Source organism: Vollenhovia emeryi, unplaced genomic scaffold (assembly GCF_000949405.1).
Source record: "Vollenhovia emeryi isolate VEMERY1.0 unplaced genomic scaffold, V.emery_V1.0 DF939128.1, whole genome shotgun sequence".
NCBI lineage: Eukaryota > Metazoa > Arthropoda > Insecta > Hymenoptera > Formicidae > Vollenhovia > Vollenhovia emeryi.
This window is the reverse complement of record NW_011967238.1, coordinates 2253673-2260855: the sequence shown is the minus strand read 5'-3', so window position 1 is coordinate 2260855 and position 7183 is coordinate 2253673.

Sequence of the window (7183 nt, the reverse complement as noted above, 5' to 3'; positions counted from 1 at the left end):
AAAAAAATTTTTTTTAAATTGCTTGTTACAAAATTGTTTGTTTTCTTTACACCAGTTGATTTGTATCATTATTCTGTTCAAAAAAGTATTAAGGTAAGATGATAAAAAAATGAATATTTTACAAGATATTTTGTAATTTACGTCTAAATATTGAAACTTTCAAACCTTAATAACTCAAAAAGTTCTTAATACAAAAATACTTTATTATAGTGTTTTGGAAAGCTCTCGAGATAACCTACAAGAATATGTAACGAGAAATAGTAGGTTCCATTTAAGAAATTGAAGGTAACCTTAATGTGACCTTCAAATTACTCTTCAAGGTCAAACCTATGGTACCATCTTATGTCCCCCTCGAAACCATACAACTTTTGTCTGAAACATTTTTTCATATCTCTTTTAGTTTTTTAAAAAATCGACTGTATAAATTAAAATGGCCCACCCTGTATATGCAAAAATAAGAGAAATCAACAAGTTTAAAACTATTAGAATCTGTAAAAGTATTGTAATTCCATAAGTAAAGTCAGCTAAGACGTAGGAAACGGAATACACTATACCCTTTTGAAAAAGTGTATGGTTGCTTAGTAGTTTTATTTCCTTACGAGAGAAATATCAATGCCGTCTTTCTCGGTTGTTTTTTGTCGAAGTACAAAGTACGCCAATATCTTCCTGTTCCATTTAACATGCATTAATGTATCGAGAGGCGCAACTTTAATCATTCAAGTTATTCTCAAGTGGCCACTTACGCGTTAGTTGATACCATTGGGGGTCTGCCTTCATTAACATTTGACCGTAGGCCCCGTGATACTGCCTTGATACTATACTACGTGTACGGCATGTATGTATACCGTTCTGATCGACGATAGCGGTACACCGTAACCGACGGCCAGTTTCGTTATACGATAAAAGGAGAGGTCGATCGAACAGCTTGTCCGACAGTGATCGGACGCGGCTTGAGTAGGCGGATATAATGGAACCAATAATGAGCCGTGACCGTCGCATCCATCAATCCGGATCAGGCAGCTTTAACTATCTTTTCCCTCGCACGTCCGATACGATGTCGGAAAACAATTATCACGATCTTGGATCAATGTATAACCGACGTCAGGCTGAGCGAGACATTTACTGGGTTCGGTAAAGCCTATTTATTTCGGTATAATCCGAGAGTGACGATAATTAGGACGCTGATGGCTTTTGGCAAATTTATATAAAAATTAACGGCCAGTAGTAATGCAAATATTACTAAATAAAAAATAACATAAAGGCATACCGGGAGGTAAATAAAGTTGACATTCTGACGTTAATTTAACTTTTTTTCTCAAATAAACAAAGTTCTGTAAAGCAGGCATGTTTCGTAATACCGGATTAAGTTACGTATACAGAGTAGCCTATGCTAGGCATTACACAATGTTTTCTCAAAACATTATGCGAGAAATCGCTCGCAACAAAACTGGACGCGAACGTGAAAACAGTAGTTAGAGATAATTTTCGAAAACCCCGTAGATTTTCTCGCAACTTACATCTTGAACAAGTCTGTATAGAAATTGGTTTGCGAACCATCGAAAATCAATATGTTAAAAGTGACAAAGCGTTTTAGTCAGACAAGTAGTCCAGAAAATAAGAGAGAAAAGCATGACTCGTGATCGCTAGTGGATTATCACATTTGCGTCAGGCGCAATTGTGTCCTTTTGGATTTTAAAAATACGTTTAAAAATACGCCATTTAGCTGTCAATAGCGTGGCAAGACTAAAGCCCCGCACGACGAGCGCGAGCGTAAGCGGGACAAACTTGTTCTAAAACGGCAAATAAAATTTAACTGTTACAGGCGATAACGCTAAGTGCACCAGTCTGTGTACAATCAGAAACGAATGGCTCGCCATTATCCACTCGAAGGATACAAATCGGCGCGTGGGAGAAGGAGGCCAGGCAAGCGCGTCGAAAGTTTTTGCGCGATCCATGAACGTCTTCCTCGATCGGAGGCGTCGTTTTTCCATGGCGTTCGCGTCAGCTAGTAACTCTGACTTTCACACGCGAGCGAGTTGTAACGATTAACGGACTGCGAGCGATTCATAAAAGTTCGCCGAACGGAAAACGATGTCTGCATAGCGGTTAACGACGTAGACGATATAGACGGGCGACACGCATCGATGCAGAGAAAAATATATTATCGTCCACTACACGAGACGTTAAACTACCTAGCGGCGTGACGTATTGCCAGCCACGTATGTCGGCGTAATAATTTATCGCGCTCCGCGAAATTGGCGTCGCGGTCCCTTTATCGACATTCGAAAGCTGCGCGTTTGGAAAGTCGGTCGGCGGCTTCCTTAGCTCGCAAAAAATTTATTTTATTTATATAATTTAAGACAATCAGCGCAACTTCACTTTCATAAGTAATTTAAAACTGCAACTGCAAAAAGCAACGCGAAAAAATGTCCTCTACAGCCGTGCGCCGTGAATATTGTTAAATCGACGATGTCCATAAATTGGTGGAGCATATTTTTGCGAAATGTATTATTCGTTACTAACAAGATCTGTTTAAAACAGCAGTAATTAATTAATAGCTGCGATATTAAAAAAAACAGGCGTAATGCGTACAAACAGTAATGTCTATGCGATTTAAAGCAAACTGGACAACAAGTTTTCGTATGATTATGATTATTTCGTAAATTTGTTTATTATTTTCCACATCCAGCATGTAAATAGGAAAAACATAATGTAGCGCAGCTCAAATATATCGCTTTATCGTTTAAAGCTGCCACGCAGCTCGCGCAACTGTAACGAGGCTAATCGAATCTGGTACCGACTGCACCTACTAACTAGACTATTATGCACCCGGAGCGGAACAGTATCAGCTGGACCGGCTGTCTATTTCCTTTCCTATTGGGTGAATCAACGAGAACGAGAGGCACGCGATTGGATGGAGGCCCACGCCGTATGAAGGTAGAACGGGAGCATTTCGCGATGCAGAGAAAATCGTCGAGTTTCAATAGAGGTAATATTCAATTTCCCAATGTATGTGCGTGGAATCGATAACACTTGGCGAAAATATGTCGAGGCATATTATTAAATGATCATTAAATCATTTATTCAAACTCTAGGGACTTTATATTAATATTTTAGATATACGTGTCATACGTACACACGCGAAGGAAGAAACAACTGCTGAAATTATATTTTGAGCCTGAAACGATAAGTCAATGTATTGTTATGAAATAATTAGAAATGTTTCCTATCTTAAAGACAGGGATACCCGATCCATTCTGTAACTTGAGCCGCGCGTTTTCGTTTTTACGCGCAAAGCAAGGTGCGTGATAATTTTCGGTTTTCCATAGAATTACACTGCCCGATGGTGAATCAAGGAAAAAATTCGCGGAATCCAATATCCAGAAATACAGAATTTCAGGGCGCGTACATACACACTGTTTGATAAAGCCAGGCAATAAATTGAACGCATCTACCACTTTGCATTTTGAGCATTTACCGAATTGACATGAAATAGCAGCAAACAGAATATTTTTTAATGTTCTTGCAGAAATAAAAATGGAAAAATAATAATTCGGCCCATCCCGTCTCTCTCTCCCTTTCATTCACTATTTCAAAATATATCATTTCCGCAAAAAAATCTTTCCAAGCCCGTGTTGTTCCCACGCATGAAGCTATAACGAAAAAAGGAAAACGATGAGAATTTCTACTTTGTACAGAATTATGTCTCGCGAGTGCAATAAACTTATTGCCACGGAGAACACGGGTACATCCGTAGAAACGTGCACGGGAAGGGCGGGCGGGGCGTAAGGGCCATGATTGATGGGTTGAACTGACAATAAAATCAGCGCCCGGTGTGCCGCCGGTTTTTCGCCGGTTTTATAACATCGTATACCTCCCTTTAGCCGACGAGACGCGGCTTAATTTAAAGCGCACCCTCGGAATTTACGGCGCCCCACCTCCAGCTCGTTTCTGACCGTGCCACGCGGGTTATGGATCGTGTAACCTTTGACGCGCCGGGCTTCGACACTGGCGATAGGAAAGAAATCAATTGTCCCGCGTCGCGCCCCTCGCGCCCCTCGCGCCTCGATCTCGCGAGTCTTTCGACGGCTTTTCGGATAAATCGGTGGAAAATGAATTGCACCGCGACGCCGGCGGCGGACTGCACGCTACGTACACTCTCGAAAACACTCGACGGCGATGCCGTTCGAGGATCGATGATGCGCTCGTCACTCGTAAATCGCAGCCGACGAATATCCGCGCGACAGTCTGCGAAGTTATAACGATAGCCATAACTATCTATGAGGCCATAACCGCCGAGACGTGTCGCCGCGCGAGAGAAATCTTCGGGCGACGCGTCCCGATGTCGGGAAACCACCGCGCGTCGTTCCGCAGGGGTTAATTTTGGCAAAAATATATCGCGCGCGGTATCGTAAACCGCCGTCGACAGGTATGGGGATTAAATCTAACGGGGTGTAATGTATTCAATTACGAAGATATATAACGGCCCGCGCGCGAGAGAAGATTATGAATTATTACCAGATTCCCATAGGCGATAAATTTTCGATTAAAACATCTCTGTTGGCGCGTCGAGTGCTGACTCGCCTAAAGGACTTCGTACACGTCTCTGTGTCGGTGCCTTGCGTTTATGTGCGCGGGTATCGAAAAATCAATCGGTCGCTGCTTCGATATTACGTCGTACGTTGCAAATGCTCACAGCCATACGTTCTCGGGCGAGCTGTCGAAAATGGATTGCCGCGCGATGTAAATTCGTTCCTTGCCATTTGGAAACAGCGCACCCGCGATCATACTCGCGCACCGTTAATCAAAGTTAAAAGAGAACGTGAGAGAGAAAGAGAGTGAGGGACAAAAAGCGAGAAGGGGTGAAAGGGAGGGAGGGGGGGGGGGAAGGTAGAAAAAGAGCGACAGAGAAAACTGCTGTGTTATACGTCGTCCATGATTTTTCCCCGCTCGTTGCGAAATTCGGCTCTCTCATCTGCGCGACAACGATTGCCGTTGCAATTTAGCGTACGAAGTGACAAATACTACGCTTTATGGCTCGTAATTATTCAAATGGCGCGGCTGTTACTGAACGCGGACAGTCTCGCGCGAATAACGACACGGGAGTGGCTCGTCGCTCGTCTACAGCGACAGGGGGAAAAAAAGGAAAAGATTTTTCCGCGCCGCCTTCGCAGCCGGATATTGCTGATATTTTCCCGGCTGAAAATTCATGTACACGCGCACGCCTGTTATCGCCGCACGCACGATATTTCACTCGATCCTTCATATTAATTTTGAGACTTTTGCACGCCACGGTCGCTTTGTAAACTCGACAGCGATTTCTATCGCGCAAAAATTTCGCCGTCCCCCTTGCCACGACGTTTCAGCGCTCAATGTTCAACACTTTGCAACTAATTCTCGAATTAATATTCTTCCGGAGTATGTTGGACCTAGAATTAAATTTTAAAAGAAGAGAGAGTGTGCCGAAAACCCCGGGAACACGCAGGTCAAGCCTATTACATCAAAATTTCATTATCCTCTAAGAACTAGAATAATTGACTGCAAATTTAATCAAATTTCCTTCCAGCCGAGATTTCATGCTACACCGTTGTTCGTTGTACGGCAGTGAATTATAAACGCTTCGGCTCCTATTAAGACTTAGAGCGGGCTACGTCAATGCAAACGTAATATTCTTTACACGGTGCCCCTGCAGCTTACAAAGAAATGCCTGGCCTCTTTGTAATTTATTAAGTGCAGCGATATAATACGATACGGTCTCCTGACGATACGATAGTGTAATAAGAATCCCGGTAAATGGCGCAAAGTTAAAACAAGACGAGAGCACTTAGACGCAGGTATCGCGAAGCCGGGGGATGCCCGCTCGTCGGATGTAGGGTAATTCAATAAGGAACGACTCGGGATGGGTGTGTCGATGGTTGGCAGAATGACTGGAAACGGAAAGGGTGAAGCATTGAGATGCAAAATGTAGAATGCGCGGGCCATACGAAGAATACAATGGGAAGGCAATCCCGGTGATCTATGAGACCCGCGCCGGTATACGAATCGACAATCGCGATTCATATGGATAAACTAATTCAAGACGGCCTTCTGTACATGCAGACGGTGGCGCTACAATAAGAGACGGAACGCCGATCCGAGAACGTCAATCCGATATGAATTGCCGTGAAACTGTCGCAATGTCTTTTCGAGTGCGACGATCTATCTGCCCTATCTTCTCCCCCGACCCGTATCGATCCTCTTTCGTATATCCACGTGCATGCATCGCGCAAATCCCCCCCCCCCCCGTTTCCGATGCCGTCGCAGTCAGATATGAATACGCTTGATTGTTCAAGGTACTGCATTATGCAGACGAATCAAATAAGAATCGACAACTCGCTGAATTCAACTGCGGGCTCCTCCGTGCAATAAGTCACTGAGAGATACGTTTCTCGGCAGAAATAAGACAAAATAAGAACGTCGGTATTTTCCTCTGATCGATGAAAGTAAAAGTTTACATGAAATCTGCGTCAGCGCGCGTATGCAGAATATGTAAAGAGATGCAACGCACTTCGTAATTAATCATGCGATAAAGTATGAAGTATCGGTTTCATATCTACCAATCTTGGGAAAACTAGAGATAATTGAGATAATTTTAAAAAAATTGTGCCTCATCCTGCGCCCTTCGTCAATATAAAAACAATGCTCTTCAAGCAAATGATTCAGCTTTCACGTAGCCAAAGTACTGACATCACGTATTCAAAGTGCCATATACAATGCGATGCTGATTTATTGTCGCCGCAGCTCGAACTTCGAACCGAGCGATTCCAGGCAACGGAAATCGTAAATTTGGAGCATTTCGAACTGCTCCTGCGGTAAAGCGCCGAAGTGGCAAACCGTCCTTTAACCGTGTTTAGGTTTCAACCCTGAAATATCGATTTTGTAGGTGTGTGATGCACAGCGTATATCCAGCGAAGGGTATTTCAGCAACTCCCGACGTGTACGTGTAAACCCATATACGTGTGAAAACGGATGTGTGCGTTTTAACATTTTCGCCGTGTCAGCCATTTGTTGTAAGCGGCGGTATGGACAAAGAGTAAAGAGGTTTGAAAAATCGCGATAATAATTTCGATGGAGGCGATTACTGTAAAAAATTATACTTCATTATTTATTCTGTTATCAATAATTGCAGCGAGCGTCGTTATAG